This window comes from Chlamydotis macqueenii, chromosome 3, assembly GCF_036417535.1.
Source record: "Chlamydotis macqueenii isolate bChlMac1 chromosome 3, bChlMac1.mat, whole genome shotgun sequence".
Lineage (NCBI taxonomy): Eukaryota > Metazoa > Chordata > Aves > Otidiformes > Otididae > Chlamydotis > Chlamydotis macqueenii.
The window spans coordinates 92,461,116-92,480,419 of NC_141558.1; the positions used below are offsets into that span (position 1 = coordinate 92,461,116).

Genomic DNA, 19,304 nt, shown 5'->3' on the forward strand with positions numbered 1-19,304 from the left:
CTCGGACTCCTCAGAGGAGAGGGGCAGCGCTCCTCATTGGCATTCAGCTCACGGGCAGCCGCTGGGCCCAGCGCAGAGCCAAGTGCCGCTTCAGGATTTAGACAAAGCCACTCTGGCAAAACATCCCAGTTGTCAGGGTAGTTGGCGGTTTCCTAAAGAACTGTTACATAATAGAGAGACTGAGAAAAGCTTTAGGATGCAAATTTTTTTTTAAAGTAAAAATAATAAAAAAAAAAAAAAGTAAGTGGCGGTAATTTGTGAAAAGAAACATTCCCCCCTCCTCCTCCTCGGATGATCTCATTCATTGTTTCCTCTTTCTGTTTAACTTCTCAGGGTCATAAATGTAGTTTGCTGTTTAAAACTGCAGTGATGTCACTCCGAAGGTATTTTGTGGAAGAGGGGAAGGGAATTATCTGAAATTATTTGGGAATCAACACTTAGAGATTTATTAGCTTTGCTAGAGGTCAGCTATTTGCATTTCTTCTTTGTGCTTCGTGTAATGTAAACTGGGAATTCGGCTATAGAGTTAATGTTTACATTTGAAACATCCCGTGGAACAGAAGTGAACGCTGTGTTTATTGCTACAGCTGCCTCCTTGGGTGAAATCGTGATCTAAAGTCTCGCTGGTCCCCGGCCAGGTTTACAACCTGCCCCCATGTGCCGATCCCCCTGCACAAGGCGAGGATTTGACGCTTCCTGGTGCTGGTCCTCCCCTGCGGTACCCGAGTGACATAACCCCGGGCGCTGCTCCCAAAGCCCTCGCAGCCCCGGCCCCCTCTGGGAACGGAATACGAGATGGATTGGGGTTGTGAAAGTGAGCACCACAAAGGCTGCTTAAAAAGAGTCGCTGTGCTGCGGTTAGAGTGGCGTGGGGGACTCTGATCTCCATCACAGCGCGCTAACTCTGCCATGGGTATTTTGGCATAAGCAAATTTCATTTAGTCAGCCTTAGTTGCAAATGCCTTATAGTGTTTTAGTTATAATAGGGCCCTGTTTAACAAACTGCTTTAGAAAGTGTGCTTGTTTTAAATATTTGTACAAGTACTGCTGTCTCACCCCCTCTAAATACGGTTCCAACCACTAGATGTTGCTTATTTGTTAAACAACAAACCAGTAGAGTACTTTCACCCACTCTGCTGAAGAAGGATTTCAGAGAGTATGTACATTTTCTGTAACTATATGATCTTGTGGGGGTTTTTTTGGGTTTTTTTTTTTGGTTTTTTTTTGTGCAGGAAATGAGGAAGAATGGACTATGGAGGCAGCTAGAGAACACAACTTACAGCACTCATTTTTGGAGGGTGTACTCGTTCTAGAAGCTTGTTCTTCGAGAAGGATGCCATTCTTCTGCTAAAACCCTGTTGTTAGGTGTTTGAGGAATCCTTGCAGAAACACTTAATATGTCAACAACTTCATTTCTTACCTAGAAAACCACGACACTAAATGATGCTTTCTAGCTAGTCTGTAGGCTGTACTTTCCCCATTGCAGCAAATCATTAAAAGGACTAAAAGACAATGGAAGATAAGTTTAGGAAGTCTGAACTATTGATAATAGGATCGGAACAGTATCAGTAATCACGCCCAAAACATGTTGGTAGTAGTCATAACCCTGGTCTCCTACAGATAGGAGGCCTTGCCGAAGTAGTCTGCCACTAATCTGTTCCTCCAGTTGTATTTCATTTGGTTTGTTGGTAGCATAGTCCTACCTTGTGGGCAGGGTTGCTCCTTGGTCCCAGTTGCCAGAGCTGCATGAGGTTTAGGTGGACGCTATCATGTAGCCTTTAGCACTCTGGAAGGTCTGATTCGAAGACTGCATGGTCCCTGACAGGTTGTTTCTGATAGCCTTTTTTCATTGCTCCTGCTAACTTTGTTCACTGCTCGTCGTTTCCAAAACTGGGGCTGTGCCTAACTGCTCCCATTAGCTATATCTCGTAGCTTGCTCTGTCACGCAGTCTGTTAGCTGCAGCTCCTCTATTGCTATGGATTTCCCCTCTTAGCAGCCCCAAGTGTTTTGTTTTTGCAGTACATAGTCATGTACACAACCTGTGTGGAGTCATGGTCACAAAAGAGAGACTTGCTGAAAGGAGATGTTTTCTTTCCTTACTAACAATTAAACAAACTCTTGCCTCATTAAAACCTTTGGCTGAAGTTTAGTCACCAAAACTTACAGGTCTTAACTGTGGGCTGTGTTACTTCAATTGGAGAATATAGATTGCTCATGCTTTCTTCAGCATATAAATAAATGTCATAATTTCTCTGGCATTGCAAGTTAGTTCTCCATAACAGGAAAGCTTCAAAATAATATGAGAAGTATATGCAAGACTGGTGTAGGTGTGATGCTTTGGCCAATGCTAATCACTTCCCATTTCATTCCTGATGGATGCTAGCTGAGTAGTCTGGAGTCCTGAAAGGAAGGACTGATCCTCCCCTTCAGACTTTGCCCTGCTTGCTTACCTGAGTTTTTGGAAGCAGCAGCTGGTCCATCCTAAAGATCCCCAGTGTTACGGAGGAAACCCAGCAGTCAGATCTGACCTGCTCGGATATAATGCACTTGTAACCACTGTATAGTGTTTTCCAGGAAGAACGCGATTTTAAAACAATAGTCTGATCTGAGACTTGCTAGGAGCATTAGATAAGACCATTAGCTTGATAGAAAAATTTCTGTCCTTTTCATCTGCCCAGCTCTGTTTTTAGGAAGATCTCACCTTTCATCAGAACACATGCAGAAATTGAAAGATCTGGATGCAGCGTTCATGGAAAGGGTTTTTTTTTTTTTTTAGGAGAAGAGTGTAATGAAATGCAGTAAATCAGAGATAACTAATGCTATAAAGCTCAAAATGGTCTCATGTTAAAATTATGTTTCTTTCTTTCTTCTCTGAAACCCATGGCTGATCAGTGAAGCAGTCAAATAAAAAAATATATTAAAGACTTGCAATTTCAAAGCATTTCTTTAGAATATTTTCTTGTTGATCTCATATGAACGCTTAAATATATGCCCTGTAATAAAGTTAGTGTAAACATACACATAGATTTTTCAGGATGTTGCTAGTTTGCAAAGCTTTAATACTTTTATCAAATAATGTGCGTTTCTTTGCAAATGCTGATAGTGACTTCCATTATGTACTCTTCTTTTTCTCCTTCTCATAGCTTTTACTTGAAACTCAGAAACAGTACATGCTTGTGTGTGTAAATGGGATACCAGGCTCTAACTTCTCCTCATGTTGGAATTCAATACAGTATTTCTCCTAATTAGTTGCCTTTGAGTCTCACAAAGAGTCTTAAATAAACAAACAGAAAGCAGATGTGTCTGCATCCAACTTTATGCGTGGTGATGATATGAATGAGTAGTAAACACTCTTATAGTCATATATTCTGTTCAGCATATAGCTGATTTATTTGACAATAAAATAACTGAGCCACGTTTGTATATCTGCTTGGATCTGTTTAGGCATTTCCCAACTATTTGTTCCCCATTTCCAACCCGTTCGTGTGGTGACAGTAGGAGTTACCATTCCCATCAGAAATTCTGTAACAAATTACTAACTCTTAGTCTATTTTACTGCAGAATTGGAAGGGTTGTCTTAAACCATTACATATCTGTTCATGTGCCGAGGTAGAGAGATTATGATATACCTAGATTAGCTAAGCTAACCTCTGGCTCTCCAGAACCGGGAAGGAAGGGACTGCTAACTGCAACCTTTGCGTATGCATTTCAGCTACACCTTTTGGTGTCTAAGGGAGCAGTGTTGGTTCGGGGAATTAAACTGACATTAAAAAAAAAAAAACCCTATTCCAAAAAGAAGTCTAGCTCCTTGAAACACTTCACTGCAGGTGAAATGAATGGTAGTGTTGATACTATGCAGTGTTTGCATTTTTTCAGTGGCTGGATGCTACTGTGTTGTGAAATTTGATTTGGGATTACAATGTAAGAGCTAGGAATACAGATCACAACGATGACTCTAATACAAGACAACATTCTCTGACTTACAGCTGTTAGTGTACATTAAAGGCTTAAGGTAACGCTGAATCTGGTGTTTCTTCCTCTTTGATACAAGCTCTAGATATAGTCATCTTTATTTTCCTTTACAGCTTTCCAGATTTTTCTGTTTCTCAGGAAAGAAACAGCAGAGAAAAAGAAATGTCTTGTACAATCGAAACTGCTAAGTTCTCTATGTACATCTTTGTTGTAAGAGCTAATGGAGAAAATGAGAGCAACTATTGGTTTGTCATCTTCTGTTTGGGGTCCTCAAAGGATGGTTTCTCTCTGGAAGAAGCCCTAAAATTAGCTTTTCCTTGAATTTTCTAGATGTGTGATGCTCCCTGCATTTCTGTGGGATGTCTTGTAATATTACAACTTTTTATTAATTGTCATTCTTTTGGTCTTTGGTCTCTTAGGGAATAACTGCTATGAATGCCTTGTGTATTGCTTGGCTGGCCCAACAAAACTGAAGCTTTCATATAATTTCAGCTGAGCAGATGTTGGTGGGAAGAAAGTAGGGGATGTTGTTAAAAATTTGCAGAGCTCTGTAAATCACCCAGTGTGGATATCCACCAAAATAGAACTCTTCTGTTACTGATGGAAAAAGCATTAGAGGGAGCTCAGGTATATTTTTATATTGGTAGAGGATGTCAAATTAACCTATCAACAGTAGGCTGTCTCCAAGTCTTGGAAAGGTGCTGTGTCATAGATTTTCCTGCCTGTTTCACCCCAGGTGAAAGAGCCTCTTTCTTTCCGTAGCCTGTAGCCTGTCCTTCTCCTAGCACTGTGTATTTATCATCTTCAGCCCTTCCTCCCAGCAGTGTTCTTAGTCCCTGAGCAGTTCCAGTCTTTGCTTGTTAAGCTTTTTGTTTGTGAAAAAAAATATTCTCTCAGCAGGTGCTGGATATGGAATTATTCAGTTCAGTGGTTAAAATCTGGCAAATCATAAGGTAGGAGAATCAGGTTTTAGCTATCTGTAGGTGACACTGCCAAGCGTATGACATTTGCTCATTAGAGTTTGACTTTGGAGAAAAGGCCACCAGACTTGTTCATTTTTCACGTGGAACTCCCCTCTAGAAATGCATCACTGGTGGAGCACTTGGATCTGCTGAAAGCTAAGAGCTGTGTAGATGCCACAGAAGGCTGAGCAAGAGGCAGAAATAGAAAGACACTTGAATACATCATTTTAGTAAGCATAGAAAGTAATGTAGGTGTGTTTTGTGTGTATTTTGTATTCATTAAACAGAAGGAAGTATGCGCATTCTGGTGAAATAATTTTTTAAAACGTTTACTTGGAGCATATTAGAAGGAATAACTGTCTACAAGGAAGACTTTTCACCACCCATTGTCTGATAAAACCAGAAGTTAAGTTCTTGTTATTAAAAATACACCTTGTTAGTTCCTGGGGCCGTTTCTGTAAAAAAGGGAAATCCTGAGCTTACTATTCTTATGGTGCTACTTTGTCAGTTGTCCTTGTTTTCTTATTTGCGATGAGTGTGAGCTGAGTGACCTGACATTTGTGGGACTGTTAGGTTATTTAATGCAAACACCATCTTATAGCTGGTGGCACTTTAATGATGAGTATGCACTTACGGTAGTGCGTAGTGAACTGAAGGGACAGTAATCGTTAAACAGGGGGCTGGAACCTTCGCTCAACTTGAGTTTACAGATTGCATCCAACACAATACTGAACAGGTACATGGGGGAGAAAAAAAAAACCAAACCCCAAAGTGTAGGAAAACAGCTAATTATAGTAATTGCAGCTGGTTTCAAAGTACTTCTAACAGTTTGTGCATAATGCTTACTTGAAAGCATCAAATGGGCGCTAGTTGTGAAACAGAACACCTGTTTGTTGTTGAGCATGTGTTTGTGCAGATGATTTCTGTTGTCAAAGCACCTTGATGTAGAGTAGTCCTGTTTACATTTACATTCTCCCCAAAGGATTAACAGTGTTCTCTCAATAAATTTGCAGTCTATTCTCCTCTCAAAGGCTGCTGTTTGGAGGGTGGTGTGAACGAGGCAACAAGTGCTTGCTAATCACTCGAATATACATAATTAGCGACAGGCTGGTGCACCGGCGGCTTTGTGCAGCCCTGACAATGCTGATTGGCAGCGGCGGGAACAATAGCCGTGGCAAGGTGCTATTTGTTGCGTATTTGAAGGTGTTTTTCTTTTCATATTTGCAGTGGGCATTTTGAGTTCATTATGCTGTTATTCCGGAACGCTCTTATTATGTCGTGTTAATGTCGGAGTTAAAGATCGGTCGTGTGGCCTCTCCTACACAAAGGAGTAGGACCTTCAGGAAAGCCTCTGCTGCTTTGGAGACTAAGCTGGGTTCTTTTTTTTTTCTTCTTTAATAATTTTATGAAACTAAGCTAGATCCAGGTTTTTTTTTTTTCCTTCCTATTTTTATGTAACCCAAAGTCAAACTGGAAGGAATGTATATCTAGAAATTTGAGAGACGAATGTGTGTGAAAGTATTCTTGCATTCTGCAGTGATCAGTTTATGACTGGCTCTATTTGACAGGTTGAGTACTTCAGAAAACAAATAAAAAAATCATTGATGATAAAATTTGTAGATAACATAGACTACAATGTAATAAATAACACTGAGAAGATTATCTGTATTGCTTTTCCTGTTTTTTATGTTCAAACAAAATGCGTTTTAATATGGCAAAATGCTTACCATCAGTTTAACTTAAGGGAAAATACGAGAACAATTAGACTATTTATGAACATGTAGAAAATAATGAGATGAGTCGCTGTGAATTTGGCAAAGATAAATTGCGTCAAACTAATCAAATTTCCTTTTATTGACAAGGTAGCAGTCTGTGTATAGCAGAGAAGCTTTGGATGTCGTATCTTGGATGTAGTCAGGCTTCTGATATTCTGTGAATACCATTTTCATAGGGGAACAAGAGACATCCATTAGATTAAACAACTATGAGGTTTGTTTCTAAGAGCAAAACCATTAGACGATGATGCTGAGTAATTATTAAAGGCTTAGTATCAAAATGGTAAAGTAAATATGGAGTAGAATTTTATTGGACTGTTTACTGACTTCTGCCTTCTTCAGTGCTTCCATTGATGAGGTGAGTGATGGAGAAGAGAATGGTTATTAATGTTTTGAGGTGTCTCCAGGATGAAAGGGATGGCAGGCATGCTGGAGGATTGGATTAGAATTCAGAAGGGTATTTGTGGGGTGTGAGGAGCTGGAAGCTGTTCAGGGGGAGCAAGTTTGATATGCAACTTTACGAAGAAATGGATGGAGAATGGGTGGCTAGGTAAGTAACTCTTCAGAAAAAAAGTCCAGTAAGTACCGTGGATCACAAGCTAGATATTAATTACATCTCACTGTTGTGAAGAAGGCAAACACAGGCATGCAAAAATGGTAATACAACCTGCCCCATGCGTCTTTCTGCTCCACTGAGCACTTAAGGTCTTAGCTGGACAACTGCATCTGTTTCTGGATGCTGCAATTCAAGATTATGAAGGCTATAACCAGAGACCAGCAATGAGAGTGATCAGCGATGCAGGGTGTGTGACCGATGAGTATAGGCTGAATAAACTGCAATTACTGAAGCAATTCTCTTACTAAGTAAGAAAAGAGAAGTGATAATATAATCTGTTCTTCACGTGTACAGCAGAGAGGAGAAGAGATTATGGTTTTAAATTATTGCAAGGCAGTTGGCTTACAAACCAGGAAAATGTTTTTGAACTAATCATAAGAAAAAGCCTGCTGAGTTGTACCAGTGACCCATCTTGCACAGTATTCTGTCTGCATCAGTGGCAGAGGAGATGCTGTTTAGAAGAGCTTGAAAGCTTGGCCATTTTCTTGCCTTTCATTGCCCTTGCACTTTCCTAATGTCTAGAACTGTTCTGTTAGTAAAGTTAGATGGTATTTCTCTGTGTGATCCTTCTTGTATCTGTTAATGGACCTGCCTCACCAAGTGCCCTAACTATTGTGTTGTGGTATCTGGTGAACAGCAATTCTTCACTTACCTACTGCCTTCATGGTTTTGTAAACCTCAGCCTTCTCGTCTCTGAACTAAAGAGCCCCCACCTTTTCATCCTCTCTTAGGAAAGGTGGTTGCTCCATCCTGTGGATCATTTTGGTTGCCCTTCGCTGTATTTTCTCACAATTCCACTCCATTCTTCCTGAGATGTGCAGATGAGACTGCTCAGGGTAATGAAGATATGGGCACAGCAGTGTTTTCTGTATCGGCAAAATGACATCCTTTCTTTTGTTCTTGGTATCCTTTCGGACATGCCCAACATTTTGTCGGGTTTTTTTTTTGGCTGTTGCTGTACATGAACTTATAATTTTTTAGAGCTGTCAGTGGTGAATCCAGGTCTCAACTAAACTATAATTTGTGGTTTTAAGGAAACATTATGAAACATAGTTTAGATTTATTTTTTTTCCTAGCTAACATTACTTCGCATTTATGTACCGGATGTTCAGTTTTCACCTTTGCCCACTCAATTTTGTGAGGTCCTTCTGTTTTTCCATGCCATAGACATGACATTTGACTATCCACTACAGTGTAATATCATCTGTAAACTTTAAGATTTCATGAATCACACTACTGTCCTGGTCATTGATGAAGATGTCATAGAAAAGTGATCCCAGCATGGATCCCTGGGGGACCTCCTGACAGTCTGTCTTATGCTGAAAAGTGACCGTTAAGCCTTATGTTTTGTTTCCTGTTACTTACCCAACTTTCAGACTGCATGAGAACCTCTCCTCCAATCCTGTGGCAACTTAATTTCTTTAATTGTATTTGAGGAGGAACCTTGACAAATGACATTATGCCTGCTGGATGTCCTTTGCCCTCATGTTTATTGCCCCCTTGTAAAACTCCATCAGGTTAGTGAGCCCTGCACAGCAGCTATGGTGGATCTTTGCCAACAGATCCATGTCTTCTCATGTGCTCTGTGATCTGACATATTATAGGCCCTAGTGCCTTACCAGAGGCAGGAGTCAGACTCTCAGACAGTTTCTGGGATCCTTTCTAGTGTCTCTCTTTGTTTGAAGTTGTGTTGGCAATCCATCTGTCTTCTGAGCATGTGGCCATTTGTAGTGATGGATTGTACTCCTTGGGCAGCACCTCTGTGCTTTCACCTTTCAGTTCCTTCAGCACTCCTGGCTGACTGTCATTCAGTCTTGGTGACTTACTGACATCTAGTAATTCCTACATGTTTACATTAAGTCATCTAGCTTTCACTTGTCTGCTACAGGGAATGGTCTGAGTTTGGGTATCTTTCCAGTGTGTTTAGTAATAAAGACCAGGACGAATAATTCGTAGTGCTTTTCTGCTGTGGCCTTATTATCCTTGAGTTCCCTTTCTGTGCTTTTGTTATCGAGCAGTCCCACTGATTTCTTATCTGGTTTCCTAGTTTTGATGATGAGATCATTTGCAAGAAGCTCTTCAAATTCTTTTCTAGCTCTCTTAATTTTGTGTTTACATTGCCCTGATGTATTTTTGTGGTCTTTCCTTTTCCTCCTTATTTGGGCAAGCTTTTCATTCTTAATACTGACCTTTTCCCTATAACCACCTTTTAAACTTTTCCATTAAAACATCCAAGTGGATTTTGGGGAACAGAGGGAGAGGAAAGGAGAACTACTTTATTTTCTTTTTGATTGTGGCAGCCATTTTTCCTGATCTTATAGTATTTTCAGTAGTCTTCTGCCTGTTTGTAAGGCCTTTTGAGCTGGTCCTTTGTCTTTTTTTTTTTTTTTTTTAAACTCTTTCTTATTTTTGCATGTTGAATATTTGCATATCAGGTTTACTTGGTCAGCTTTCTTCTGCTCCAGTGCTACACCTACTCATGAAGCATTCCGATAGATTCCTGGGAGTTGGAGAAATCTTCTGCTAGAGAAATAGTATTGTTTTAAGTAATAAGCTAATAGTAGTTAAAAGTAATAATAGTAGTTTCCATTCTGTTTGCAGAGCCAGGGGGAACTGTGGACTGCTTTGGAACAGTCTACAAAAGAGTACTCAAAAAACCTCAGCCAGCTTGTCCAGGGTACAGGACACAGCACTTCTCTTGCTATTTAGGACTCTGTGTTTGGACTGGAAAATGTTAGAATCCTATGAAATGAAAAACATTGAAACCCATTGAATTAAAGAAAATCTTCGGGTTCTTTAATGCTTGCAATTCTTGAGAGTTCCTAGTCAAGTTCTGCAGAAAATGGTTTCCTTGCAGCCTCTCAAGATGCACAGTAAGAATAGAGAGAAGTAAATTAGCACAGGGAGATGAGAATTATGAGTTCCATTCCAGTTTCTCTTTTAATATTTAATATTAAAATAAATATTTACATCTTAGAGAAATAGTAGAGAAGAAAATGATAATGTTTTCAGCATTGGAGAGAATGACTTTAGAACATGAGATTCTGAGAACCTGTGTGGATATTGAAGGCTATGAGATTGCCTTGCCATGAGAAAGAACCTTAATGGGGAAATGTAAAGAGCTCTTTATGTAGCAGCATAAGGAGTAATGGGGCTTTATGACTGAATATTGAATCCAGATGTATTCAGAACCAAGATGAGGGTGACTAAGAGAAAGATCTGAAAACTATTAAGGAGACCATCTTGATATCCTCCAAACAAGATATCGTGCATTTTGGAAGATAAGCACTAAAAAGAACCAAATAGTTATTTACGAGTATATGCATAATGGGGGAATTCTGGAGCCTGTGTCCTTGAAGACATCATACTTAAATGATCTGTTTGCTTAAAATATGTAATACCATGTGTAAGAATCACAAAATGTGCTTTTGTACTCAGTATCATGGACAGTTAGAGCTCTCTTACTGAATGTGGAGTGTCCACACACTTCCTTTACTGTGTATTTTTGTTTTCTCATTGTATTAAGTTAAGCACATTAGTCCTTTACGCTTTTTAAGATACTGATTCATGGTAATAAAGTAATTTCTTAATATTGTTTTGTCATGTTAAGTAAATGGAGTTGTTTAAAGACGCTGTAAAGACACGTTGTCTAGTGCGTGGAGTGTTGCTGGGTTAAGAATAAAAATGTTGTGTTTGTGGTAGCACAAATACAGGCTTAGAGAGAGAGAGAGCTGCAAGTGTTGTGTAAGACACTGCTAATTTTCCTCCTTAAATGAAGGCAGGAGTATTACTGTTTGTGCACTTTCACCTAAGGAGCAAATGCTCATGAAGGATGCAGCCGGGCAGCAGGACCAAGAGGCCGCAACAAGAAGCTATGCGTTGTCTGCATTGGTGCTTGTACAATCAACAATAGAGGCATACACAGCCCTCCCACTTGTTACTCACATAACCAGATCCTTTAAACAGATGCCCAGTGTGTCAGGGATAGAGAAGTTTTGAAAACAGTATCCAGCGGATGTTTTCTTTTTGTACCTAATCAGATCTAATGGCATGCTGCTAATGAAGGAGGAGGTTCGGACGGACCCTGCCTGGAACGTATCCTCCTTGCCACCCTGTGATGAGTTTAACAAGACTTCCCAGCTGATGGGGTCAGTTACCAGATCTTGCAGGAACCTGGCCTATCCCTGCCCTTCGCCAGCCCTCCCTCCTCCTCTTTTTTTTTTTTTCCCTGTTAGAGTAGTGAGCTGCACAAGTGACAGATCAGACGAGGAAAACCACCGGACTGCGGGGCTGGATGGAGGAGGAGGAGGAGGAGGCAGGGTTTCTTCTCGGCTGAATAAGGTGGGGTCAAGGGATCAATGATCAGTAAGCTATAGAATGAGCTGAATCAGCTGAGGTGTAATGAAAAATTGCACCTGGAATTCTCTGAGGGGTTTTGCTGGAACAGGAGGAATCTGAAAACAGACTTACTTCAGGAGAATGAGAAACTTCTAGAGGACTAGAGTGTTTCTATAGCTTACTGATCATTGATCCCTTGACCCCACCTTATTCTGCTCCATATGGAGATAAAAAGCACATTAGAGAATGCCCAGGTCTCCGGGAAGTGTTGCTCCCCTTTATCATCTCAGAGCGTCTGAAGATGGCTTGCTGTCTGTAACCGATAATCATGCACCAACTTTCAGTCATTCCCTATCAAACTGTGATCTGTTGGTATAAGATCAATAACTGCCACTGAAAACTAAATAGTCTTCATATAAAATGTAACTGAATTAAACTCTAGACATCCAGAAGAAAAGCTTTTGTTAAAACAGCTTCAGCTGTGCTGCTGATGCTTGCTATTCTTACGTGCAGACTCAGTAAACAAAAATATGGAAGCCTCTTAGAGGAGATGAGAAACTGGTGTCACTTCTCCCTGATGGGGAACTCAAATTCCCTAGGGAACGTCAGCATGGAAAAATGCATCAGCATCATAACGGGCACTCAGCTGCAGCACGACCCCCAGAAAACAAAGCAGCATTTTACCTCTCAGGATTAACAAACATGTGTCGGCTTTAGTGCTGTTGTTTGGTAGTCAGGTGATAGACTGCCCATATGTCCTCCTACCTCATTCTGGCGTGAGATTTTTTTTTCTCCTCCTCGGAATTTGAAATAAAAGCATATCTTTATTCTGTTGTCATTTGTTCCAGTTCTGGTGTCACAGATATGAAATTTTAAAAGATGTTTTAGGGAGTTCTGTACCTGGACTTACCTTTCTCACTGTAAGTCTTTATTGGAAAGGCTTCTTTGTTTGGTTATCTTACTGGGGACATTCAGAAATGACTGTAGAACATCCATGACTTGCATCAAAATAAACTTAAGTATATAAATCATTATGGTATAAATGCTCTAAATAGGAAGGTGAATGTCTAAGAGTTCTTCAGGCAGCTATGCAGCTCAGACCCCTTCCCATAGTACAGCGTGGTCCTTTGCACAGTGCCGTGCTCCCAGATTGCGCAGTAAGAGAGGAGAGAAGGAGAAGGGTTTTATCAGACACTTATAACTTGCGTCTGAGTCAACACGTCTCCATCTCTTCTAAGTCTCTGTCTCTGGGATTTGGACCAGTGATGTGAGGACTTCTTGGCATAAGAAAAGGAATTGTTTAGCAGTTAGTGTTTTGCAGTAGGGAGAAATGGAAGATAATATGTGGCTTTCAGGTATGATGAAGTTAAAAAGTTTAATTTAAAAATAACTGGAGGCTTGGAGAAATTGTGTTTTCTGTCTTGTAGTACCTTATCACTGGCATTTTAGTACTCTGAGGAAATAATTTGTAGTTCATTTTAAGCAAGTTAGAAAATGTGAGTGTTACATCAGTGTTATGCAAACGTTATTAAAGGCTGATGGAAGCATAAAGTATGGATTTCCCTTCACACTTACATGGGTTACTATATCTATTGTAGATCAGATCCTTATATTTCAGCTATTTAGATGTTACCTAATTTATTATTTTTAAAGGGAGTTGCAAGCATGATTCTTAAGGAATTCTATAATTCATTAAAATAAAAACAAAAGACACAACTACCTCTAATAAATGTTTTCATTAAAACGGACATTTCTGAACCTCCTACAGACAATACCTGCTCAGATGTGACAGCATTTGTGACATCACCAGTACAGACTTTCACAAGGATTTTGAAGTCAGTGTTGTAAGTCAGTTTCCATTTTGTTTTTATTAATTAGAAGATTGTGCTGTTTACTTTCTAGAGGAAAAAAAAATCCACTATAAAACCATATCAAATTTGTTTAGTTAATTCAATAGTAATGCAAATATATTTTTTGAAAATTACAGTTCCTTATTAGTCCCTATTATTTTGGTGTCACAAACGTTAAATATTTGGTGCCAGTTAATTATTGTATGTATAATCAGAATTTCGGAAAGGCCAGATGTAGGAGGAGATTATCAGTGTTTTCTCTTGTATGAAATTTGACTTCTGCATTGAATCAAACAATTGTAGAGTTTGCTGAGATCTATTTAAGGTCATCCTATAATTTATTAGACTGCCTTTTGCATCAAAAATGTTTTGGAGGCTAAGTCATTAAAAACTTTTTAGTAATTCAGATTAGGGAAAAAAATATATGTTCATAGTAGAGAAACCACAAAATGTGTGTCTGTTAGTGGAAAAACAGTAACAAACCTCATCCTGAGATTGGCTAGATAAATTTGTATGTCTTATCCGGGTCAGTCATCTTTCAGTTCCATCTTGTGGCTGGAATTTTGGGGTTGGTAGTTTATAGCTCTGTTTTAAAAGTTTCTGAAGTGACTGTAAATGAGGCAAAAACTTGGTGCTAATAAAATTGCAGGGTCCAGAATTTTGTATTTCTACTTATCAGTCAAGCTTTCTTTTAATTCAGAGGACTGGAAAAACTGAAGCAAAAAGAAAATTTTGACACCTTACTTGCCTGAATATTTATTGCAATTCTAATATAATAAATTCATGCAAGATAAAATACTGTAAAATATGTATATTAAAATTGGTCTGTATTATGATTCATATGTGGGTGTTATGAGCATTTTTTTTTTCATTTTAAGGCAGTGAAATATTTTAGAAATATGTAGAAACCTGAGGTTAAAAACTTGAGTTGTTGGGTTTTTTTTGTTTTTTTTTTTGGTAGCTTCTGTTAGTTTAATTATAGTCTGCAAATTTAAGAAAATACTTTACTGACCAAATTGTTCTTATTTTCTTGGCACTGTTTCTCGTATGGGAAGTATTGCACAGCTAACTCAAAATACCAATTTATATTGGGATCTCTGCGTTGCTAAGATTTTGCTAATATCGTTAAATTGTAATAACTACTTCACAAATACATGTCAAAGTATTGTGTTTCTAGCTTTTTTTCAAATTGCAAATTTTAAGTGATTTCTCAGTTATTTGCCAGAATACAGAGATTTGTACATATTCCATATAGTTTACATACATTTTTTTCTATAATTTCTGTGTCTGTGTGTAAAGAAAGTGTCAGACTCTATTCTGACACGTATGTCAGAATATACTTTGCTTGTATAGAATGTGCAATTGTATTAGGGAAATTCATGGTTTAATATTGTGTCAGAACTATCATGGCATCATTGCTTAGAGACGGAACTGATCATAGAATTTGCATCACTGAACCTGATTTTCTAGCTTAACTGGAAAACAAGAATTACAGTCACATGGTAGACCAGCAGTGCGATTAATCGGTAGTTAATGTTGTGTAAGTTCCTGCTGATGCCCCTTCTCCCTTGCATCTTTCTTGTCCGTGGCCAATTATCTACCGTCTCTCCTTTGTGCTGATAGTAGCTGCACAGTGAGCTGAAGTTGTTTTGATCTGGTCAAAACCTATTTTCTTAGGGTATGTTTTTTGTAGACCTGCCTCAGCTGTGTGGATGCCTTTGCTGACGTGGTGGAGTGGGCCATGGAATGCACTGCATGCTTCCTTTGCCTTCCCAAATGCACTGTGCTGGTAGCAGATTGTATTTAAGGTGAACAGAAGTGACCAAGGACTGGGACCTTAATTCACCATCAGTACTCCCTGGCTAGTACCAGATTTGTGCTCAGACAGAAATGCGTAGCAATTAAAGGAAGAACCTGCTTATGTTGAATGTTTACTCCCATTCCCTGAATGCGAGATTTTAATTTTTTTAAGCAAAAGTGCTGACACAAGTTAGGAGATGCCTTACAGCGTTTGAGAAGGGGCTGGCCCTTTCTAGAGGTGCTCGGAGGTGTTGGGTGCTGAATTGGCTGGAGAGTCGCTGGCATTGGCATGGTGCAAACTGCTTGTTATGTGGTGATGTTACAGAGTCCAGCTAGAACTGCAGATGCTGAATGTTTGAAAATCGGTCCCTGAGCTCTTCTGAAAATGTGTTCCTGTGAGATGACTGATATTCTACTATTGGCCATTTCTGTACTTAAATCCTTTTGTTGTAGTTCTTCCTTTGAAAGCGAAGCCTAATACACTCTTTCTGTCCTCACTCTACTTCTCTCTTTTTTTCCTTCTTGTGTTTTATCTCTGAAGCCCTTCTGTTCTCCTGTAATTAAAAAAAAAATACAGTTAGCAAAACTGTAGTTTCTTTGTTTATCACGGAATAATATTATTTTCAGTGTTCCTAAAACTATATAACTTTACAAATGATAATATTTTTCTTTCTTTCTTCTTAGTACTGCATACTTAAGCAAAGGTTTCATTAATTGCTCTTCAGTGGTTAATTTAAAATGAAACACAGTGTATGAGTATTTCGGGTTATTCCTGTAACTGTTTATTAATTCAAGTAATTCTTCGCTGTATTTCATCTGGTGTTTCTCAGCTCACTGGCATAGCTTTGCCACTTTGAAATTCTTCCCATTCTTAATAAACTTGTGTGGTTTTACTGTCTTGCAGTATATGCAGTGGTGATCCCAGCTCATTGTTGTATATATTAACTAAAAATCTTCCTAACAGAGAACTGTAGAGCATCACAAATTGAAATTTGACTACGTTATCCTATTTTGCTCTCTTTCTTTTACCCAGTTTCCTAGCTGTTCTGTTCCACCACACAGCTTTTTTTCTTTCACACAACTACTATTTCCTTAAACTTAATAAAAGCTTTTTGAAAGTTGAAATAAATTGCGTCAGTTAGTCTTTATCCATTTTATCTTCTTGACATTCTTAAAGAATTCCCATAGGTATGATGGGCATGATTTTTCTACTCAAAGGCAGTGCTGCCTTGTTTATCTTATGTCAGTTTGCATTATTTAAGTGTATGATTAAAAACCAAATTATAAAGTTTTCTTCAATCACTGTACAGCCATTAGACTTGAAATTTTCAAGGTTTTTTTTTTTTTTCACCTTTTTTGGTTCTTGGACATGTGGGGTGTAGTTCTCCATTTATAATTCAGTTGAACTGTCGTCATTGTAGGGTAGCTGGTTTTTGCCAGTCATTTACAGTTTCTTAGTAATTGTGGATGTATTGTCCCTAGTTCTGGGACTCCTCAGAACGTCACACTCTGCTCCAGTACCTCCTTTTTGATCCAGAGACAGTGAAAGTATTTGTCTGCTACCTGAAGCAGGTTTCTGTTGTTGTCTTCTGAGGTAAAGACTGATGGAAAGAAAGCATTCTGGGTTTTTTTTTGTTTGTTTGTTTTGTTGTTTTTTTTTTTTTTTGCGAATACCATTATCCTCAGTTGCAGACTTCATTTTATGTCTCGTTAATTTTTCACCAAATGTTCATCTTTTATTTTGCTTAAGTTTTTTTTTATTTCCCTTGCTTTGAGGTTTGCTACATCTTATTTTCTGTAAGCAGTACTTCTAAGATTTCTTAAATTTGTCATTTAACTACAGTATTTCCGTTATTTAAAGAAGCCCACATTTCCCCAGCTCCGCTCAACTGGTTCCTTATCTTCTGTGATTTGGTAGCATGAACAAGGTGAAAAGCTGGAAGTATGTGGTAGAGAGCAAGCAGACCATGAGGGCTGGATGGTATAATTTCCAAATTTTGAAGATCCTTATGGATGGAGTGTTTGGATTGCTAACAAAAATACTGCGGAATACGATCCAGGAAGAAAATGGGAGTGGAGACGGGGGAGTGGATTTGAAGTCTTTGTCTCCCTCCCGTGCCCCATGCTGAAGTTCAGTTTCACCTTTAAGTTTACGGAGTGATGCCTTTCCGAAGTACGATGGAACTAAAATATTTTGTGGTTACTGTTAAATGGTGCTTGAATTAATTCCTCTGTACTGCATGGATGAAAAGGAAAATACCTCCCGCTCCTGCATTTTAGAGCTAACAGTATCAAGGAGTCTTAGTGTCAATAAATTACTTCTCTGAACTTTATTATGTGTGATAGTCAGCCACTTTGAGAGAAATAAAAAATCCTTGAAGTGGACACTATTTAAATTTGGGGGCCTGGGATTTTCTGCAATTAACTGGATTGCTACGGTAGGCCAATATACTAAGCTCAGGCAGTTTTGCTGCTAATTACACACAACTTCTCTGGAGTATCGGATATTCAGATCCATTTTATGAATATGGTGGAGAGAATAACAACTGTAAAACAAAGCACTGTGCATGTAAGTGACTGTTAGCGTGTATTTCAGAAGGGATAAATGCTCACCATATGGTACAATTACTGTGTCCAAGTTTTCAAATTAGCTTCTCTCATCCTCCTTATTACTGTCTTTAAAAAGAGAGGAAAAAAACCCAACATGATTTATCTACTCTGCAGCAGAACTCTTGACGCAAAACAGCAGCCCAGTTCTGTCCAGTTTTTTTTTCCTAGCATAATAGAGGCTGTCGGACTTTTTTATACTAATTACTGTGTGAGCCTCAGATGAACCCCCTTCAATTCACAGGGCTTTGTTAAGGGAGGAGCTGTCAATGTGTCTGCCCGTTTGCAGCTGTGCTGTGGCTTTAGCTTGCTTAACATTATGCTGCTTTTTAGACTTGACAGAAGGGATTTTTTTTTTTTTTTTTTTTTTTTTATTAAGGCAAAGCAGCCTTGTAGCGAAATGGTTTAAGCAGCTGCATTGTGGGGAAGCACAAAGAAGTTATTATTGTGTCTGTTTAGGGGGGTCGGATGGAGGGGGGAGATATTCGGCTGCTGTTGATGCCGATTGTTGACTTGCCATCTGCCAGATAGGGAGAAGAAAAAAATGACAGCTCCAGCAGGGTGTTCAAGAGGTTGTTTGGAGAGACGCATAAACATGTGCAGATGTCGAACTGAATAATGGCAAGAACTTGAGACGGTTTATGATGCTGCTGTTGTGTGTGCATATACAGAATGAATGTATGTGGAGATTTGGTTCGGAGGAGGGTACATATTAATTATCATTGTCCCCCACCGCCTCCTTTACTTCTGTTAATTAGTTCAGGAGTTTAATATCTTCTCTCTCTCCGTTGTTTATTCCTAAAGAGAGCCTTTTCTTGTAGGGAAGAAAACTTTTGATTTCTCCATGTGGTGGTTTAAAAAAAAGAAGCAATCACAACTTGATAAATTTGGTACTTGTGGAAGTAGAAAGACCAATGCAGTTATTTCAGTCTCAGACATTTGGCGGACAGGTGCTATATAAGTTCTTACATAGCTTTGTCTGTCTACCTCAAGACTGATACGTTGCATACCCCTACTATTGCATCCTGAGCTTTTCTTATGCAGAAAGTGCCAATTGGTGATTGTCTAGTATTATAGAATAGACAAGTAAATGCTAGGGGTTAGAATGAGATTAGCAACTAATTTTCCCTTTCACTTGATCTTATTTTCAGTTCTTTCTCCAAAGGCAAGGAGCTGGTCAGGCATAACATATTTTCCTGTTTGACAGTTGCACATAAAATAAATTTTGATTGCTCTGTAGGAATATGGTTTTCTTTCTTCAGCTAAAATCCATTCTCATTTTTTGTTTAGTGATTTCTGCTGATTATGAGTTTCCAGGATAATCTGAAAGGAACGTGAAAAAGGATACAAGCATGGAGGGAAATGAAGTTAGCCCCGAAAGGC

The 19,304-nt window shown here is 39.0% G+C and overlaps 1 protein-coding gene across 3 annotated transcripts in view; it reads left to right on the forward strand.

The window, feature by feature from the left end:
• The window catches only part of AKT3 (AKT serine/threonine kinase 3), a 150,466-nt gene that overhangs the window by 52,358 nt on the left and 78,804 nt on the right, over positions 1-19,304 (forward strand). Inside the window, exon 2 of one of the 3 annotated variants that reach the window (XM_086743472.1) lies at positions 13,433-13,508. The exons of the other annotated variants lie outside the window; for them this stretch is intronic. The gene's annotated coding sequence lies outside the window, so the exon portion shown is untranslated. The remainder of the gene's footprint in view (positions 1-13,432; positions 13,509-19,304) is intronic. 3 annotated transcript variants of the gene reach the window in all.